Raw genomic sequence first — 22,732 nt, 5'->3', positions numbered from 1 at the left:
AGGAGGAGGTATACTTGGACCAGACCGGGAGAGGTAGATTTCAGTTGGATTAGAACATGATGAGACAGAGATTCCGAAATCAAATATTGGATTGTAAGGCGTATCCAGGAGCAGATATAGACTCAGATCACAATTTAGTAGTGATGAAGAGTAAGCTGAAGTTCAAGAGACTACTCATGAAGAATACTAAGGAATGAAGGGGTACGGCTGAAGTTCTCTGAGCCACGGATACTGCGATAGGCAATTCAGTTGAAGAGGCATGGGCTTCTCTGAAAAGGGCAGTCACAGAAGTTGGAAATAAAGCCGTCGGCTCGAAGAAGGTAACTATGAAGAAACCATAGGTAACATAAGAAATACTTCAGTTGTTGGATGAAAGACGGAAGTACAAAAATGTTCAAGGGAATCCAAGAATACAGAAATGCAAGTCATTTGGGAATGAAATTAACAGAAAATGCAGGGAAGCTAAGGCGAAACGGCTGCATGAAAAATGTGAATAAATCGATTCGAATCCTGCCTCGGGCATGGATGTGTGCGATGTCCTTAGGTTAGTTAGGTTTAATTAGTTCTGAGTTCTAGGCGACTGATGACCTCATAAGTTAAGTCGCATTGTGCTCAGAGCCATTTGAACCATTTTTTTGAATAAATCGAAGACGAAATGGTTATTGGAAGGACTGACACAGCATGTAGAATAGTCAAACCAACCTTCGGCGAAATTAAAGGAAGGGCAGTAGCATTAACTGTACAATGCGAACTCCAGTGTTAAATACAGTGGATAGGCAGTTCAGTTGAAGAGGAATGGGCTTCTCTGAAAAGGGCAGTCACAGAAAGAATACACTGAAGGGCTCTATGAGGCGAAGGACTTCTCTTGTGGCGTGACTGAAGAAGAAACAAGAGTCGATGTAGAAGAGATAGGGGATCCAGTATTAGAATCAGAATTTAAAAGAGCTTTGGAAGACTAAGATTGAATACGGCAGAAGGGATAGATAACATTTCACCAGAATTTCAGAAAATCTTTGGGGGAAGTGGCAACATAACGACTATTTACGTTGGAATGTAGACTGTATGAGTCTGGCGATACACCATCTGACTTTCCGAAAAATATCATCCACACAATTCCGAAGATTACAAGATCTGGCAAGTACGAGAATTATTGCACAATCATCTTAACAGCTCGTGTATTCAAGATGATGACAAGAATAATATACAGAAGAATGAAAAAAAAAACAAATGGGAATGTGTTAAATGACGATACGTTTGGCTTTAGGAAAGGTAAAGGCACCAGAGAAGCAATTCTGACGTTGTCGTTGATAATGGAAGCAAGATTTAAGAAAAATAAAACTTTCATAGGATTTGTCGACCTGAAAAAAGCTTTCCACATTGTCAAATGATGCGAGATGTTCGAAATTCTAAGAAAAATGAGGGTAAGCTATAGCGAGAGGCGGGTAACATACAATATGTACAAGAACCAAGAGGGAATAATAGAAGGTTAAGAACGAAGTGCTCGGACTAAAAACGTTTAATCCAGGGAAGTAGTCTTTCGCCGTTACTGTTCAGGCTATATATCGAAGAAGCCATAATCGAAATGAAACAAAGATTCAAAAGTGGAAGTTGAAAGGATATCAATGAAAAGATTCGCTGGCGGCATTGCTCTCCTCAGTGAAATTGAAGAAGAATTACAGGATTTGCCGGTCGGAATGAGCAGGCTAATGAGTACAGAATATGGTTTGAGAGTAGATCGAACAAAGACGAAAGTAATGAGAAGTAGCAGAAATGAGAACAACGAGAAACTTAACATCAGAATTGATGGTCACGGAGTAGATGAAGTTAAGGAATTCCGCTACCTAGGCAGCAAAATAAACCATGACGGACGGAGAAAGGCGCACATCAAAAACAGACTAGCACTGGCAAAAAGGGCATTCGTGGCCAAGAAAAGTCTACTAGTATCATACGTAGGCCTTAATTTGAGGAGGTAATTTTCTGAAAATGTACGTTTGAAGCATAGCACTGAATGGTCATGAAACATGCAGTGTGGGATATCAGGAAGAAAGACTCGAAGCATTTGAGATGTGGTGCTATATACGAATGTTGAAAATTACGTGGACTTTTAAGGTAAGGAATGAGGAAAGTTCTTCGCAGTGTCGGTGAGCAAAGGAAAGTATGGAGAACACTGACAAGAAGTAGAAATTGGAAATTTGTGGGAAGTTCGATGGGACCAGACTGCTGAGGTCATCGGTCCCTAGGCTTACACATTACTTATTCGAACTTAAACTAACTTACGCTAAGGACAACACACACACACCCATGCCCGAGGGAGGACTCGAACCTCCGACGGGAGGAGCCGCGCGAACCGTGGCAAGGCGCCCGTAGACCACACGGCAAGAAGAAGAGACAGGATTGTAGGACATCAGTTAAGACGACAGAGAATGACATCCGTGGTACTACAGGGACCTGTAGAGGGTAAAATTGTAGAGTGAGACAGAGATTGGAATATACCCAGCAAATAATTAAGGACGTAGCTTGCAAGTGCTACTGCGAGATGAAGAGGTTGACAGGAGAACCAGGATAAAAGGTGTACCTGACGAGTTAAAGGGCCAATAAAAATTTGATTTTCAATATTTCACATAATTATCGACCAAATTTAAAAATTTAGTGTGCTATCATTGTCTGCTCATTAGGCGGTATAAGCTTATGTTAAAAGTTTAACAAAATAAGACAAGTATTACAGTTAGAAACTGTCTTGAGAGAGCGTAACTCATGGCGCACAAATACCTGGACTACATTCATCCAGTATTTGAAAATGAAAGCACCTAACTATTTCCAACAGACTTTACTAAACTTTTTCTCGATGACGACCCCCCACCCTCACAAATCGCTCCAAAAAATGATGAAAGGAAAATAATTAATCGCTTACTACATTTTCGCTTTTCGTGCAGTAAAACTTCAGCATGAGACACGATATTTCAGTGTATTGCTTCTTTACTACCGATTCACAGCAAAGTTCGAAGATAGTATCCAGGTATACCACTGAATAAACCTGCAAAATAATATCGTTTTACGACACATACTTTAAGAGCTGGACGTCACAGACGTTTAGATGGCTGAAAAACTAGCTTCTGCTTAAATCTGCAGTAGAACTTCAACATCATGGGACATTAACTTATTCCTTCTTGGTCACACATTTTGGAGACAGAGTCTGCACATATCACTCGATGTACCTGCAAGATTATATCATTTTACTCCTGATAGTGCAGGAGATACGACGTCATATACACTGATAAGCGTGAAAACACTCTTTTACATAAAATGATGCGCAATTTACCCAGACTATATTCATCCAGTGTCATAATAAGAGCACCTAGCGACTTCCAATAAATTTTAAGCATAATGTCAAACCTTTTCAAGAATTGCTTACCACATTATCTATCTCATGTGTAAAGTAATCAGACGCATGAACCTGTTGAATACTTGAGAGTTCGATTCTTTACAGAATCGGGTTTTACTGGTTCGACATTAAAATAAATGAAAAAAAGGGGTGACATCCTTTAGTCCGAGAATCCACACAGCGTTCAGTTTGTACAGACCGGAAGATGCGACTTATGGAGGGGAAATCCAGTGGGACAACGAGACAGCTTTAGAAGATTTGAGGTAAGACAACTCCACTTCCATTGCTCAGCGTATCACCGAATACAGACTGTTGAAATCATCACTTGCAGCTTATCCAACGAGCGTACCAAACATAATTTTTCGTCAGGTACAACTCATAAAGTTAATATATTCAGAAGCAGTAATGTTTTAAGTGTCGAAACGCAAATACTACAATAACTGTTTGCAACAGATGCTTCCGACTACGTGGACGGTGGGATGAAGTTACACAAAGAAATTTACGGGAGACTGCAGAAACTGGAAGTAACGCAATAGGTTTATTTTTATGTAAGACAAGTGTTCATTAAACAGACTGGAACCAAGTGCACTAATGTAAGCTTCGTGGACCTTTGTCGAGAGGAAAGCATATCTTGTCAGATATTGCTACGAATTCGTATTCTGAGAGGCGCTGCACAGAAATCCCGGTGCTGCCTTCCCTCTTTATGTTCGCCTTAGTTTCCTCGAAATCACTTTACATAAATGCTGAAGTGATCGTCTTTGGAAGGTGTAAAGCGATTATAGGGACTTATTACTTATAAATACCCTTCCAAATTAGGAACAATAACCGTGGTACATAAGACCCCAAGCCCCAAGTTACAACGAAAATTTTATAAGTGCACGTACTACGGGGACTTTAATTTCGTGGGCACAATTTCGAAATCAGAATTAGGGAAAAAATAATTTTACTCATTTACTGGAAGGTTGATGTAGGTATGGTCAATGATTTAGTATCCTCCAGCACCGAATTGATGTAGTAACAGTTTGGCATAGCAGCAGGAAATGAGCCATAGTATTACTCATGCAGAAAAATGACACACTAATTATTGCAGTATTAAAATATATTGTGAAGCTTGCAAGATTATGTGACGCGACTGTGATGGGCTTTAGAAATGTAATATTGCGAGTATGAATTCTTGAAGCGAATATCTATAGAGGGTGAGTCAGGAGGAAAGGCATATGCTTTGAGACGCGATAGTATTAGTGATTCTGATCAAAAAACTTCTTAGGGCCATATGCCCTATTGCGAATGGTTTGCGAGATAGAACACGTTTAATATCGCTTTTGTACTTTGTTCTTTAATAACTCGAAAACAGCACATTCCAACAAAAACCGGTCTCAGTACACATTTAAACTAAACTTGCTACAAGAAAGGTCCTATTTATTTTCTGTCGAGGACTAACAGTTTGGGCGGAGAGATCGCGGGAGTATTGAAAATCTCGCGCGACGCGCGTACGCTAAAGCTTAGGTACTTTTTGTAGCTTTCCGACTTGATAGAACACAAGTGTCTGTATCAAAATGTTCGTATCAACTTTACCTATATGGCTGTGGTATGTTGTAAAGAATGACAATGAATAATACAGAAAATATATAGAAACACACATTAAAAGTGGTCTATCTCGGAAACCGTTGGCAATATGGCATATGTCCATACGAAGTTTCTCTTTTCAGGAACACTAATACTATCACGTCTCAAAACACGTACCTGTCCTCCTGACTTACCCTGTATATAGGGAGAGAGGGAGAGATGGAGAGAGAGAGAGTGAGGGAGTGACCAGAAACAGTCTGAAAAGCTTAAAAGAAAGTTGCAGCATAGTAAACCACGTCGTTCAAAAGGCGTGTCAGAAAGAGTGAAAGACAGTGTTACCATACGTATGTTCGTTTTGTTTCCTCATACCGAACACACGTGGATTTTGCTTACCTAACTTAAATTTATCACTTGCGGGAAAGGCACATTTTAACTGGTAAAGATCATTTCAACATGTACTAACCCAAGGAGCCAAAGACGACCATGCATTACCACATTTTAGCTAGTGGAAATGCTTTAATCTGCGCACGCAACGACCTGCTTGGCTAACTTAAATGTTAATTAAATCAGAAACGGGCAACGTATCGAATTTTTTTGATAACAATTATTCCTCAGCACTACCTATCCTGCAACATGCATACACGGTTTTTATACTGACAACCCTTTGTGTATGTCCATGGCGATTTTACAGTTAATAATCCGTGGCGACAAGTATCATCTCATTCATCTCAGTACATCGCAACCAAACATATATCAAGCTACATGGAGGAGGAGGAGATTAGCGTTTAACGTCCCGTCGACAACGAGGTCATTAGAGACGGAGCACAAGCTCGGATTAGGGAAGGATGGGGAAGGAAATCGGCCGTGCCCTTTCGAAGGAACCATCCCGGCATTTGCCTGAAGTGATCTAGGGAAATCACGGAAAACCTAAATCAGGATGGCCGGACGCGGGATTGAACCGTCGTCCTCCCGAATGCGAGTCCAGTGTGCTAACCACTGCGCCATCTCGCTCGGTGTCAAGCTACATGTTTCTCTCCGTACGCCACAAGTGGAAACAGCTATATGCAAAGCACACTCACACTCATTGCCATCAACAGACTGTTACTGTTCGACTCTTTCAACAACAAGTATTGTCTTTGCCGTACCTAGCACAGTTCTCTTTCAAAGGATAGCAAAAATGTTTACATATACATTTTACTTTGTATTGGACATTGTACTGTTTGCATGTTGTTTAGGCCTTTAAGAAAACGTGTCATTAAAATGACACAAGTTACCAAATAAAATCACAACTTTGAAGTCGTCACTAACAGGTGGCACTACTTGTTATGCTTACACAGTGAGCTCAGTACTAAACTGGAGATATCAGTCCATGAAGTCAGCTCATGAAGCAATAAGCCACAGTCGCCATGAAGATCGTAATTCGTTCTACTAAACAGATAAAATGAAATTACTGTTTACTGACACTACACGGCATTGTCTAGGTTTAGTTTGCAGTTCAATGAAAGAACCGCTGGTAAGCACAAGCAGTAGTAATATCACCAAATGCCCCTTGCCAATAAGGCGTACCCGCTAAACACCGTCACAGTCTTCTACACAAACAGACCTTTGAGTAGTCTCTCTAGAGTAGTCTTGAGCTCACAGTGTTGACAGACCATTCGCATATATACTGAGATACTCCGAAATGAATTATTGAAGAAACTGACAAATAAAAGAAAGAAAATTTTGTGTTCTGTTGGTTTCATGCGGTAACTTACCAAAGTTTTACGGTTGATGATTTGCACTTAGTATCGATTATGTGGCCAACTTGTACATAAGTACAGATTCTTTGATAATCCTGATCTGAATAATTACTAGTGGCGAACATTGTACTTGGGTACGGATCCATTAGTAACGATGGTACCTAGTCAGCAGAAACCGACAGTCATCAAGTTGTTATTTTATATTTTACTGTGGTCAAGACTATTAAAAATTTTATACAAATAATACAGATCGCTGTATCTCGTTCACGCAACGGTCTCAGGTCTTACATATTTTGCTGCCGATTAAAAGGGATATTTAAATGGTGAACCCTGGAACTGGTGTATATGCCCCTTATAATATTGGTCTGTTCCGAAGTATTCATTGACGCTTTTCCTTTTAAGTACACAACGTAAATAAAAGGTCAGAATGACATTTTTTTAAGCTTTCACGTTTAGTTACGTAAGAAAGCAGGATGTGTGATTAAGCAACTCTCAGATTTGAAGTACATTCATTGTGATTACGAAAGTGTTTCGCGACTGAAAGCCGGACGTGGAAACGCCAAACGAGGTCTCTCGTTACTGTCTAGCCGATAACTGCCCATACGTGCCCGGACGTGTTGGGACGCCGTTTTGCGTGTCACTGTGATAGAGAAACCTGTTTCACGGTGACACATAAGAGACTCCTCGTGTGCAGTTGACCAATGTCGAGCACAGACTTCTCTTACAAAGAACATGTTTTCTTTTAACAGTCAGCACGTGGGCTTGACAATGTTATTGGGAAGAGTTCGCCATCTTCTCGAAAGAAATACTAGAAGCTTGAACATAAATTTGTTAGGATACATTGCTACACTGAAGAGCCGAAGAAACTGGGACGCCTGCCTAATATCGTGTAATGCCGCAACACGACGTGGCATGGACTCTACTAATGTCTAAAGTAGTGCTGGAAGGAATTGACACCATGAATCCTGTAGGGGTGCCATAAATACGTAAGAGTACGAGGGGGTGGAGATCTCTTCTGAACAGCACGTTGCATCCCAGACAAGCTCAATAAGGTTCATGTATGGGGAGTTTGGTGGCCAAGTGTTTAAGCTGAGAAGAGTGTTCCTGGAGCCACACTGTAGCACGTATGGGATGTCGCATTGTCCGGCGGAATGCGCAATGGACATGAATGGATGCAGGTGATCAGACAGTATGCGTACGTACGTGTCACGTGTCAGAGTCGTATCTAGACGTATCAGGGGTCTCTTATCACTTCAACTGCACACGCTCCACACCATTACAGAGCCTTCACCAGCTTGAACAGTCCCCAGCTGGCATGCAGGGTCGATGGATTCGTGAGGTTGTCTCCGTACCACTACATTTCCATCCGCTCGATACAATTTGAAACGAGACTCGTCCGACCAGGAAGCATGTTTCCAGACATCAACAATCCAATGTCGGTTTCGATGGGCCCAGTCGAGGCGTAAAGCTTTGTGTCGGGTATTAATCAAGGATACACGCGTGGGCCTTCGGCTCCGAAAGCCCGTATCGATGGTATTTCGTTGAATGGTTCGCTTGCTGAAATTTGTTGATGGCCCAGCAATTGAAATCTCCAGCAATTTGCTGAGGGGTTGCACTTCTGTCACGTTGAACGATTCTCTTCAGTCGTCGTTAATCCGGTTCTTGCAGGATGTTTTTCCGGCCGCAGTGATGTCAGAGATTCGATGGTTTACCGGATTATGATATTCACGGTACACGTGTGAAATGGTCGTACGGGAAAATCCCCATTTCAATGCCACCTCGGAGATGGTGTGTCCCAACGCTCGTGCGCTGACTATAACACCACGTTCAGACTCACTTAGATCTTGATAACCTGCCATTGTAGCAGCAGTAACCGACCTAACGACTGCGCCAGACACTTGTTGTCTTATTTAGGCATTACCGGCCGCAGCACCTTAATGTGATCGTGTACATATCTCGGTATTTGAGTAAGTAGTTTCTTCGACGCTTCACTGTGTTTGTAGGTAGTAATAGTTTACGTTAAGGCTAGGTATTACTGTTGGATAAAGTTGAGACTCTATTAATTTGTATGTATTTATTCCAAGGAAAAAATATAATTTATTCTAGTAAATATTCAGCGTGGCGAGTTTTTTCTTTCATCCGAATGGAGCCAGCCGTAGAAAGACAGTTATCTTGCGTAAAACTGATCTATCTTTATTTTTTCTGGTTTTATTAGAGTAGCTTCAGTATTTGCAAATACATAAAACTGTCTTTCATACAAGAAGCGTACTCTCCCTCGTAGCAATCTTGTCCTGCTGCAGCTTGAATCATGACTAAAAATACATTTATCTCATGATTAACCGGTGTTGGTTCCCACACTACACCTGATAATGGAACCAAGAAAACACAAGATAATTTCACCGGATTTGCAGATGTACAAGAAGCATTTGACTGTTAAGTGACACAAATTTTTTTTAATTCTCAGAAAAATATGTATAGCGCGCCAGTCCAAAAAGTTTCGAGACAGGATTATTAGAAAACAGAGAAGAGCTTACGTGATCAATTTAATGCTTCAGGTGTTCTGTACTTGAGTACAATGCATAGGTCGTTCATACAGCAATGTGAAAGTGTCAGAAAAGTTCTTATTTGGTGTCGTTTCATTTGCACGTCACGTTTGCTCCTTCTTTGTTCTTTGCGAAGCATTAGAGACCCATGCTGCACTTAGCCGTTTTGAGGTAGGTTCATATTAAAAGCACCAAGTATCGTCACCCGTGAAATCACGCTCCAAAAGAAGAATTGTTGACGTTTACGCTGCTATCGTAGTTACTGCACTAACGTCGCTTAAACGCCAGGTGTAGAATTAAGTCTTACAACTATTTGCACGGACGGTGTAAACTGTGCAAGAACCAAGAGGGCAGAATAAGAATGTAAGACCAACACAGAAGTTTTCGATCGAAAAGGACGTAAGACAGGCATGTTATCTTTCCCCATAATTATACTACCTTTGTATCGAAGGTGATGTGAAGGAAATAAAAGAAAGGTTGTGAAGTGGGATTGAAGTTCAAGCCAAACGGAAGATAATGATGAAATTTGCTGGTTACATTTCTTTAGTCAGTGAAAGTGAGGACCTTTTGAATTGTTTGAACAGTCTACTAAGCACAGAAAATGGACTCAGAGTAAAGCAATGAAAGGCGAATGTAATGAGGAATAGCAGAAATGAAATTGGCAGTGAACTAAACATGAAAATTGAGGACCACGTAATAGTGAAGTGAAGGTATTCTGCTACCTTGGAAGCAACTAAGGCGTGAACGAAGCAAGGAGGATATAAGAAGTATAAAAGCTGAAGCAAAGATTATGTTGCTAGCCAAAAGAAGTCGACTAGTAGCAAACATAAGACTTAACTTGAGCAATAAATTTCTAGGCTTGGACGAATGGAAGCGTGGAGGTGATTCACGGATTTGTGCGATAATCGGAGAGGAATAAATGGAGACGTTTGAGATGTGGTGTTACATAAGTTTTGCTGAAAATCGAGTGACCTGATGAAATGGGAAATGAGAAAGTTCCCTGCAAATTCAGCAAAGAAAGAAATCTATGGTTAACATTGACTAGAAGAAGGGGTAGGATGAGAGAATATTTCTTGTAACATTAGAGAATAACTTCGACAAAGTCTAGTGAGCTGTAGCGGGCAATGAAGCATGTTGGTTGTGGATGGTACTCTGAGATAAACGACGACAACAATGGCGAGCTGTATGAAACGAGTTGGAAGACCAATGACCCTAACCCCCCCCCCCCTCCACGGCCCCACAAATAAAACGTGTGATAGTATACTGAGCAATATATGTTAGTGCCAAAGTTTGTAAGCGGACCGGTTAGCACTCAGCAGGTATTCCCACGCTATTTTGGCGTGATGTTAGTTCATCAAACAGTAATGCCTCGTCTCACAGGCAAGCATCAAGAAGAAGAAACTGCAATTAATTACACGTACCTGCAGCATGTGGCACCAGTTAGCCCACAAATATCGATCACATAATTTTTCCCAGTCACTGTGGTCGTACACTGGCACATTTACATTAAGATGAGGCATCCACGTGAAGTAAAGTTACGAGCCTCCATTTCAAGGAAGTTAATGTGCTGTTTGACCACCGATGCTGCTCAGAACAATAGAGCACTGGACAGTTCTACACTACTGGCCATTAAAATTGCTACACCACGAAGATGACGGGCTACAGACGCGAAATTTAACCAACAGGAGGAAGATGCTGTGATATGCAAATGATTAACTTTTCAGAGCATTCATATAAGGTTGGCGTCGGTGGCGACACCTACAACGTGCTGACATGAGGAAAGTTGCCAAACGATTCCTCATCCACAAACAACGGTTGACCGGCGTTGCCTGGTGAAACGTTGTTGTGATGCCTCGTGTAAGGAGGAGAAATGCGTACCATCACGTTTCCGATTTTGATAAAGGTCGGATTGTGGCCTATCGCGATTGCGGTTTATCGTATCGCGACATTGCTGCTCGCGTTGGTCGAGATCCATTGACTGTTAGCAGAATATGGAATCCGTGGGTTCAGGAGGGTAATACGGAACGCTGTGCTGGATGCCAGCGGCCTCGTATCACTAGCAGTCGAGATAACAGGCATCTTATCCGCATGCCTGTAACGGATCGTGCAGCCACGTCTCGATCCCTGGGTCAACAGATGGGGACGTTTGCAAGACAACAACCATCTGCACGAACAGTTCGACGACGTTTGCAGCAGCATAGACTATCAGCTCGGAGACCATGGCTGCGGTTACCCTTGACGCTGCATCACAGACAGGAATGCCTGCGATGGTGTACTCAACGACGAACTTGGCTGCACAAATGGCAAAACGTCATTTTTTCAGATGAAACCAGGTTCTGTTTAGAGGTACAGCATCATGATAGTCGCATCCGTGTTTGGCGAAATCGTGGTGAACGCACATTTGAAGCGTGTATTCGTCATCGCCATACTGGCGTATCACCTGGCTTGATGGTATGGAGTGCCATTGGTTACACGTCTCGGTCACCTCTTGTTCGCATTGATGGCACTTTGAACAGTGAACGTTACATTTCAGATGTGTTACGACCCGTGGCTCTACCCTTCATTCGATCCCTACGAAACCCTACATTTCAGCAGGATAATGCACGACCGCATGTTGCACATCCTGTACGGGTCTTTCTGGATACAGAAAATGTTCGACTGCTGCTGTGGCTAGCACATCCTCCAGATCTCTCACCAATTGAAAACGTCTGGTCAGTGGTGACCGAGCAACTGGCTCGTCACAATACGCCAGTCACTACTCTTGATGAACTGTGGTATAGTGTTGAAGCTGCATGGGCAGCTGTACCTGTACACGCCATCCAAGCTCTGTTTGACTCAATGCCCAGGCGTATCAAGGTCGTTATTACGGCCAGAGGTGGTTGTTATGGAAACTGATTTCTCAGGATCTATGCATCCAAATTACGTGAAAATGTAATCACATGTCAGTTCTAGTATAATATATTTGTCCAATGAATACCCATTTATCATCTGCATTTCTTCTTGGTGTAGCAATTTCAATGGTCAGTAGTGTAAAATTGGAGTAGGATTAAGTGTAAAAACATGTAGTCGGCTGTAGCGGAGAGGGGACTGTTGGGGAAGGAGGGGAGGGGAAGGAGGACATGAACGCAGTGCCTATATGATACATAAAGTGACAAACAACTTTCCGTTTTCAAACTGATGAGGTGGCGCCGACCCATCCAGATTAGCATAGTGCGAGACAAAGCAGTTGCCCTGGGATGAAGTTGGCATTGTCGGGAAACAGCATGACGTCATGTGGCGCCTAGCGGAGATCCTGAGCTATATTGGCGCTGCATTGGACACCGGCAGTCAGTTTGGGCGGACTCTTCCGGTGCATGCAAAGTGGCGCATTCTGCTAAGGAATACAGCATCGTGAGTCTTAGCAAGCTGTGAGGTGGCAGCAGCAGATGAAGTTGGCGTGACCTAGTGGTCGCAACCTTACATCTGGTATGCTGTGGTGTGGCAGTTTTTGTTTAAATAATGACACAAGTGCACATCCGTTCTATTCCTGTTGTGCCACACAAACAGTGTCGTGTTTTAGACAACCACACTTGCTGCATCAGTGAGATGAGCTGTATAAAGTTCGTCCAGGTGGTCCTGCTCTAACAACCAGAGTGCTTCCCATCATTTTAAACTTAGGGTAAGTAGATTTCTAGCCGTCTTGAACATAGGACTTACAGATTTTTTTGAGTATTCTTCATTTTAAACTTAAAATAACTGGGGTGGGATAAGTTACTTAAATTGTAATGTCAGAGGGGTGGGGGAAACTGTTTAAGCGTAGCACAAGAGGACTTAAACTTATGGAAAGTCAAGTGTAGCGTTGTAGGCTTGGGGAAAACCAATGATCCGTTGAATTTTCCACTATTTTAAACTTAGTACCAGATTCTGTTTGGAGTACAAGTGTGCTGGTGTACATGTAGACTGCATGAGTGAGCTGAGGCAATTGGCCTGTGTCAGAGGGGTTGGAGAAGGAGGAAATCTGGCAACAGTGCATGACATCATAGGGCAGAGGAAGGAAATATGGCAACAGTGAAGAGTGTGCCAGAACGCCTCCAGACCACCTACTATGCCGCACCATTGGTCGAGGACTAGCAGCAGCCGGACTAGGGAATTACTGCTGTTAGCGCCACAACACAAACGGCTGCGTTTGGAATGGTGTAGTGACTGGGGAGTATGGACTGCTGATGTAAGGTGTTGCACTGTGTTCAACTATGAGTTGTAATTCTGCACTATCCCGGATGAACATTTCTTGCGAGTACTGTGGCAAGCACTGGAGAGGCATCATGTGCCGGGAGTCATTGGCGTTCAGCTCACAACTGGAAGCAAGCGGGAGAACTCCGACAGTACAACGAGAGGTTACGAACAGCCTGCGATGTTACATATTTTCACTCATGCAACAGGTTCGTGGTGCCTTTTTCCAACACGACAATACTAGTCCACACATGGTACGTCTATCTATGACCTGTCTGCGTGATGCTGAGGTACTACCTTGGCTGGAATTTTTCCATTTGTGTGTCCGATATGTAGTGGGTAGGACCGGCTTGGACATCAGCTCCGCTTCATTGTTTGCATTGAGGCGAGAGGGCGTGCAATGTAGTACTCATAACTGGACCTGCACTGCCAGTTTCCTTGTAAATTTGACACGATTCTGTAATCACTGAAAGAACATCACGTAGCGTCTCAATCCGTGAAGTTTCATTCGTTTCCTCTTCTCTTCGGGTGCATCACATTTTTTATAAGGCATTCTAAGTGTCTTGCGAAACTCTTGTTTTTCAATATTGTTCATCAATTTTGTACTCTTAACATTTTCGATAGGGAAGATCCACGGAAGAGCGGCGCGTTTCGTAAACTAAATAGAGTTTTCGAAAACAAACTTTCGATGGGTCTGAATATGGAAGTGCCCATTACCAGTTTCGAGTTACGAAAGTGAGGCGTGCGCTTATACTCCGAAAACCATTAAAGTACTGAGGCCTACTCAGCGTGAAATGGAGAGATGCTTGTTGACAATTTCTAGATATCAGGGAACAAACAATGATGTTAGAAAAAAGATTGGAGTGGAGGACATGATGCTGACTGTAATCAAAATGAAATGTAGGCTGAAGTGAGAAATAGCCAGGTGAATGGGTGACAGGCAGTTCAAGAAAGTTCTCTGCTCGATTCAGCTTGACTGCGGCTCTCACCTTGTTAAAGGTGGGTAGATGTCAAAAGACATGGAGGAGCAAAATAAATGCGTGAGGTAGACAAGTCTCGAACAAACCTGTGAGGTATAGCAGTCACTATTTATCAATACCTAATTGCGCCCGGACATCTCAGATAAAGCCTTGCTGTGTCACTGTTTTGCTTCGTCTGCTGGTGCTTGCGAGCACCTTGACCTTCAACAACCAATTCCGACACACCTTGCCAAAGACTGACCTTGCGCCAGTGAAGGGTGATGTCTGTGTCTCTCCCTACCCAGTTGGCCTGTGGTTCAGCTTTAGTGGAACTTTGGGATGAGAAGTCGACACGTGGTAACGAGACTGGCTAAGAGGAAGCTCCTTCTGCTAGCTGGCGAATATATTTTTGTAATATATTCTGTGTTGATTTTCGAATCATAGAAAGTTTTTCCGTTAGAATGATTACATCTGAGATGCCAGACCAGAATAAATAGTCAATGCTGCTTTCAATATGCAACAAACATTTGTTATACACCGTTTTGTTCGTTGACATACCTTTCATTTATGTTGTGGTTTAGACTATTTGTCGTTTACGATTTGCATACGGAAAGTTGCTTTATGAACTCTTTTGTCTATCACAAAGTAAATGCCGGCCGCGGTGGTCTAGCGGTTCTCGGCGCTCAGTCCGGAACCGCGCGACTGCTACGGTCGTGGGTTCGAATCCTGCCTCGGGCATGGATGTGTGTGATGTCCTTAGGTTAGTTAGGTTTAAGTAGTTCTAAGTTCTAGGGGACTGATGACCACAGATGTTAAGTCCCATAGTGCTCAGAGCCATTTTGAACAAAGTAAATATATCAGGCAAAAGTATTCGCTAAAAACATTGCGTAATCATAGCCTGGTGCTTCCATCCCCAAATTTCAAGCAAAAGGGCTTCAAATAAATATTACTAAAATTTATCCCTTCACTCTATTTACGACATACCTGAATCAAATCCAGCTCCCCAATTCACTATGCTACTTACTTTGATTTATACACGCCATAAAACTAAAGTGTCATCAAATTAGTTTACAGTTCATTTAGCATCTGTCATTTATCGCTGATGTCTCATCTCAGCTAAGTATTTAAATAAATTCTGGGAGCCATTCGATTGTTCCGTAGTGCAGACACCTAGGTGTGTATACATACAGTGTGATTCAAAATTCCACTTACACAGTTATAGGCATTGTAGAAGGGACTCAGGACACCAATATTTCGTAATAATCCCATGTCCGGAAATGCACCGTTGGAAGATAAACTGCTTTGAAAGAACGTCAAAAGATAGGCTGCACGTGCATCCATCAACTCATAGGCTTGAACTACAACATATACTTATAGCGGCGACCAAGAGTTTCTTTGCACAAAGTATACCTTTGAACAATGTTTACGTACACATGGTCCAAAAGTCATGGAGTGTCCCGAATGAGTTCCGCTCAGCCATTATACGGGGAAGGTAGTCGTCTTCTGACTCCACAGAAGTTTCGTAAATAATGCTCTTCACGTAGCCGCAAGGCAATGAAATCCAAGAGAGTGTGAGGCATGCGGGTTTTCCTCATCCAAAATGTGGCTGCTGTGGCGGTTTAGCAAACATTCGTTTGGAAATGCGCTTATTTGTGAAAAGAATAGTTCGAGGAAAGTCTCGAACGTCAACGCAGCGGAGTAGCAACCATGAGCGGTAATTGGCATGTGGCGCAAATCAGCTGGATCCCAATGCCTGCACCCACTGGAGGTGGTATGGAAGGAGCAGCTTCTAGGGGAGAACTCGCCAGACGCTTCTCTGGGATATATCCATGGAACCTGCAACGTGCGGGTACTCTTCGACAGGGTCTAGTCGACGAGTTGCAGGACCTCCTCTTCCACGTCAACAGTGCGGCGCTTCCAGCCACGCCCACAATCGTCCATATCAAACTTGGAGGTGCCCGTTTCCCGAAGCCACTGTTCCAGTCTTGCAAAAATGTCGTGTGATGGACGGGCACCGTTCGTGATAGGGGCGTTGTGCCAGTCGACCTTGTCGTCCACTTTCACTGTAGATGAGCAACATGTGAGTGTACTCGGAAAATGCGTATTCTACCATTCTGTAAAGCATCGTCTTTCTCAGTCACTTAGTGGAAACTGACGTACAGGCGCTTCACTTCATTGGGTTGCTCTCTAATGACACGTCACATGACGTCAGAAGAGATATCACGTGACACAAAACACCGACCTCTGTCAATGTGTATTGCCTTTTAACGTTCGAAGTGGTTCTGCCAAACGGCACATTTCTAGACATGTGTTCATTATCAATATTGCTGTTATGAATCCTCTCTACAACACCTATAACTGGGTTATGGGAATTCTGGCTAACCCTGTATAGAACCCCTCACCTTAAAAACCTTATCTAACAGTGGACTTCAAATGGCCGATGTTGATGTGCGTTAAAAAATGGTTCAAATGGCTCTGAGCACTATGGGACTTAACTTCTGAGGTCATCAGTCCCCCAGAACTTAGAACTACTTAAACCTAACTAACCTAAGGACATCACACACATCCATGCCCGAGGCAGGATTCGAATCTGCGACCGTAGCGGTCATGCGGTTCCAGACTGTAGCGCCTAGAACCGCTCAGCCACTCTGGCCAGCGATGTGCGTTAAAGTGTATCAAATCATAGAAAATAAATCATTTCTTCTGAGGTCGTGCTCTGTTTTGTCCTGCAGGTATTCCAATCCACACATTGTGTTGCAACTGGTTGTTTTACATGTACACTCAGTCTAGGTACGTCATCTTTTGTAGTGTTGCACATTATAGCTCCCTGCAGTCATCTTACATTTATTCAGCCCACAATCACCCTCCCCTCAATGACGACTCCAATCTCTTCTATTTGGTAACTGATTTACGTGTCCACCGAAATATACTGGCTAGCAATATCACAGACGTCCCTTTAATGCGATTTAAGCGAAGGGAGGGACTGTAAGGAGAGATTAGAGTTCTGCTCAGATCTGAGACGGCTTAGCCGGATTAGCGAAACGCATTAGCAAGTCATATAGCTAATCTAAACTCTCAGGCCTGTGGAGAATTTGAATTTTTATCTAACATAGCGCATTCAGATTCTGCGCAAGGATAAGCTCTCTGACAATCACCGATCTGTAATCCTGACTCTTGACACACAATAGTTCTGTTAGCTTTTTCTTACTGGAGTTTAGCTTTTAATTTAAGAGTTGATTAATAAATATGTTTGTTACTTTTCGACCTGTGCGGATAAACGCACATAAGGAAAGAGGTAAAACCGTTGGCGCAACTACAGCCGAAAAGTACTGATGGATTTTATGCGTGAATTTCACAGCAATTTCGAAAAATTTAACTGCTATCAGGACATATACTTTTGTGTCTCTTTAAGGTTACCTAAAAGGAAAGATACAAAATTTACACTAAACAAGTTTCAAATAACGCAGAAAGTTTTGCCAGTGTAAACATTACTTTTGGAGCATTTGAAAATACGATTATTTGACAGAGACACAAACACGAAACTGCACAGTAGAAGTAAAAAAATTACCAACCAATCAGATCTGTCAAATCCTTCTGCGGAAAGGCTCAGTTCTTGGTAGCGAATCAAAGGCTACGGTAGGATTTGACAGTTGTTGTTAGACCTCTACATAAATAACATCAAGGAACAAAGATTTTTTTATCTTTTAGCCTTGGAGGGTATACCGGACTCGGTGTCTCATTCACGATGAAGTCATCGTATAAACATCATGATCGTTATTATCATCATCCCATTATATATTATCATCCACTTCAACGGTTAGGCCAGTGGGCTCCTACCGATCTATCAGTCCCGCTCCTACATGATCATCCCGAACATAATTCGCCCGTCGGTCGATTTTGCTAGCCGCTCACTGGCCGTTTGAACGATACGGCTAAGCCCATTTCACCTGTAATCTTAGTTGTTTCTGATATTGAAAAAACCTTCAATTCTTTTCTGTGGCATCACGGCGCATCTTATCCACCTTGTTACAACCTTTACTTCCTTCCGTGAATTCGACTTTTGCGTGGCTTGAATTCTGCTTTTGTCGGTGGCCTTCGGAACCAATACTTCAGTGCACCACATAAGAGTAATTCAAAAAGACACTAATAGTCACAACTCTCAGATTAAAGTCAAAAGCAGTTAGAATTTTTTCCTCACCAGACTGTATTACGAAAGTGGTTGTCTTTGGAACGCAGTGTTTGTCACCGATAGCAAGTGATTTCTATTTGATAATTGTCTGCATCCAGTAAAAAATGAAGAAAACATGTTGCAAATACCAGCTTATGTTTACTGCCAGTAAAACTTCAGCAGAAATATGAAAGTGTAGCATGTGATGTGTGTCCGAAATTCGTCTAATTTTACTGCAGTACTCGTACTGCCCAAGACAACTGTAAATTCAAAAACTTCTTGTTGAGATATGAACTTGACCTCGTTGTTTGGAACAAGTTGATTTAGAGTCAACGACTACAATATAATCTGGTTTCTACGGTGCAGCTTTACTTGCTGAGTGTCCGTCCCCGGTAGTTGAATGGAGCCGGCACTGAAGCTCAACGTGTTCGGCCAGAGAGCTGGTTGGCCTCTGTAATAAAAAAACTGAGTGGAAGGATCAACAAACGAACTTTAACGGATGTCATGTGACGTCCGCAACGACCAATCCCAACGATCAACAACGAACCAAAATGGAAAAAAGTGGTCAGCGTGACAGAATGTCAATCCTAAGAGCCCAGGTTCGATTCTCGGCTGGGTCGGAGATTTTCTCCGCTCTGGGATTGGGTGTTGTGTTGTCCTAATCATCATCATTTCATCCCCATCGACGCGCAAGTCACCGAAGTGGCGTCAAATCGAAAGACTTGCACCTGGCGAACGGTCTACCCAAAGGGAGGCCTTGTCACACGACATTTTTTACTTGTTGAGTAACCAGTATGAACCCTTTCCGCATCCTTACGAATTGGTTGATTAAAGTATAATTCATATCCCGGAGCTCCTGGCGATCTTTGCTTACGACGACAGCAACGCCATACAGATTTGAGCGGTGTTATTCACATAAGCTACAACAGCCTTTCAACGACCGATGCTGGTAGTAAAACAGTACTCTTCTTGCTATAACTAACTTGAGTGTTTCTTTCTAATACTTGCTACTATCAAATACAAAGAAAACTGCTGTCCGCTCTATACTATGTCTTAGTAATATTTATTACCTTGCTCACGTCTGTTTACTATGTACTGATAAGCAAACACGCATGTCTCCTTAATTTACCATTGACAACATTCATACGCACTCACATACATCCACCTATCGTAACTAACTGTATTTCAACGGCAGGTGCATGTCAGATAACTAAGAGAGAGATTAATATTTCTTTATAGACAGCGACAGTTAGGCGGGACTCTGATAACCTGAATTTATTTTCCACAATTTATAGATGTCAGTCTGATTTAAATTTCGTTACTTAGTTCCTGATTTAAAGAATCTTGTCTGATATTTTATTAAGTCAGTAACTTCACTAACGTGTCGGAGCTTGCGTCGAATAACATTGATGTGTTTACCTTTTGTTATTATTATTTAGACTGTGAAGTCGAAGATGTATTAGGATGGACCCAGAAATATAAATCTGCGAGTCTTCTATCTGAGGACTACATCAATTTTATGTACACATGAAGGTATAATGAGGGGAGTCATAATTTCACAAATTTGAAGCCGACATCCTCCATGTTACGCGCCCCAACGTTAGCTTCTGATGAATGTGTTTTGATCATTTACAGATGTAATAGTCATTCTGAAGTGTAAAGGAACCACATTTCATTCGTAAGTGGAATCGATCAAGAGATATGTTCTTTATCATGCATGACCTTTGGTTGCACTGTTTTATTAAAGTGGCTTTATTTCTGTCATTTAGATTTACTATCAGTCAAGCTCGAAAAGCTCTCTGGGTGGAAGGTTGGAAACCGGCCAAACAGAGCAAAAACCGTTCTCAGCATTTTCGCGGAAAATGAGCGAACGCCATTTTCGTCAGTCCATATTAATGAAAATGCTGGCTTAAGAAAACATCATTTTCACATGAAATACTTCTCTTCTTGGCGAATCGAAATGTTTAACAAAAAGGAAGTTACATTAACGAGGCGGAATGCGTCATATTACTGGATCAAATCTGCATTTAAGAGGAGAAAAAGATCTGAAAATGTCTTGTTGACAGCGTGTTATTGACGAAAGCACTGTAAAATTTTCTATTTAAAACAACTGTTACGTGCACATGGCGTAAGTTAAGAATAAGACGCAAACGTAAACGGTAGTAACGTCTCGAGCCCCAAGAGAAAGACAGGCCTTGGCGTGTACGTCACAGCATGTGTCACTGTGCGTCTTAAGAGTGGCAGCAGCCGTCTCCGGCGGGGAGCGATTAACTCTTTCAGACAAATTTAGTAATTCTTGAATGCATGTTTGAATGCTTGGAAGTTCTCGATAGCACACGACAAAATTAAGACTTTTAGTGGATGCCTTTTCAATTAAATATTGATTTCCCGTGGGCCCTGTTCGGAGCAGAGCGCGTACGAAGTGTGGCGGACAAGCCTGCTAATGTGACGTCACAAGTTTCTTGCGGGACCCGTATATCTCGTTGGCCCCGTAATGTGTTGGTGCATCTAATATGGCAGCGCCGGATTCAAAGCAACGTAGCTTTTATTATAGCTCCATGCTTGTAGAAGAAGCAGAGTGACGTGCTCTCTGGATCGCTTCTTGCTGGTTTCGCAAGATGGCGACGAGAAGGCGTCTGCTCCAACGTAAAATTTTATAAATTCAGTAAAAAATATTTTTCTCCACCACACCACTCCAGGAAACAGCTCGTTGTCTAGAAGTGCTGTAGCCTCTCCAGCAGTTCTAACGCCACAGTCCATCTGCCGTATTTATTATTGAGTTGTCAACCTTCTGCGGCCCGCCATGAATTTCTCTTCTCCTCTCCCGTGCAAGTCTCTTCATCTCAGATAGAACTTGCAATTATTTGCGGAATGTATTCCAGTCGCTGTCTTCTGCTACAGTTTTTACCCTCTACAGTTCCCTCTACTATCGGGGAAGTTATTCTCTGATATCTTAACATATGTCCTACCATCCTCTCCCTTCTTCTTGTCAGTGTTTTCCCAATATTCCGTTCCTCGCCGATTCTGCGGAGAACCTCCTCATTCCTTACCTTTTCAGTCTACCTAATTTTCAACATTCTCCTGCAGCACCCCATCTCAAATACTTCGGTGCTCTTCTGTTCTGGTTTTCCCACAGACCGTGTTTCACTATCATACAATGTTGTGCTCCATACGTACATTCTTACAAATTTCTTCCACAAATTAAGCCCTATGTTTGATACTAGTAGAGCAGGAATGCCTTTTATGGCAGTACTAATCTGCTTTTGATGTCCTCCTTGCTCCGTCCGTCATGTTTTTTTTTTTTTACTGCGTAGAGAGCATAATTCCTTAACTTGATCTACTTAGTGATCACCAATCGTTAAATTTCTCTCTGTTCTCGTTGCTGCTACTTCTCACTCGTCTTTCTTCGACTTACTCTCAGTCCATATTCTTTACTCATTAGACTGTTCATGCCACTCAATAGGTTCTGTAATTTTTATTCACTTCCACAGGGAATAGCAATGTCATCAGCGTATCATATCACGGATATGCTTTCACCCTGAATTTTAATTAAACTGTTAAATCTACCTTTCATTTCCGTCAATGCTTCGTCGATGTAGACTTAACAGTAAGAGCGAAAGACTCCATCCCTGTCTTACAGCCTTTTTAATCGGAGCACTTCATTCTTGATCTTCCACTCTTATTGTACCGTCTTGGCTGTTGTACATATTGTATAACACCCGTCTTTCCCTAAAGTTTATTCCTTTTTTCTCAGAATTTCGAAGATCTTGCATCATTTTACATTGTCGAACGCATTTTCATGGCCTATAAATCATATGAACGTGTTTTGATTTTCCTTTAGTTTTGCTTCCAATATCAACCGCAACGTCCGAACCGCCTCCCTCGTGCCTTTATCTTTCCTAAAGCTAAACTAATGATCATCTAAGTGATCCTCAATTTTCTTCTCCATTCTTCAGTATATTATTCTTGTCAGCAACTTGGATGCATGAGCTGTCAAGGTGACTGTGCAATAATTCTCGCACTTGTTGGTTCTTGCAATTTTCGGAATTGGTGTTTTTCAGAAAGTCATATTATATCGCCAGACTCATATATTTTACGCATCAACTTGAATAGTCGTTTTGTTACCACTTCTCTTAATGATTCTAGAAATTCTGACAGAATATATA

This window comes from Schistocerca piceifrons, chromosome 5 (assembly GCF_021461385.2).
Source record: "Schistocerca piceifrons isolate TAMUIC-IGC-003096 chromosome 5, iqSchPice1.1, whole genome shotgun sequence".
Lineage (NCBI taxonomy): Eukaryota > Metazoa > Arthropoda > Insecta > Orthoptera > Acrididae > Schistocerca > Schistocerca piceifrons.
Note: the sequence above shows the minus strand (reverse complement) of the source record.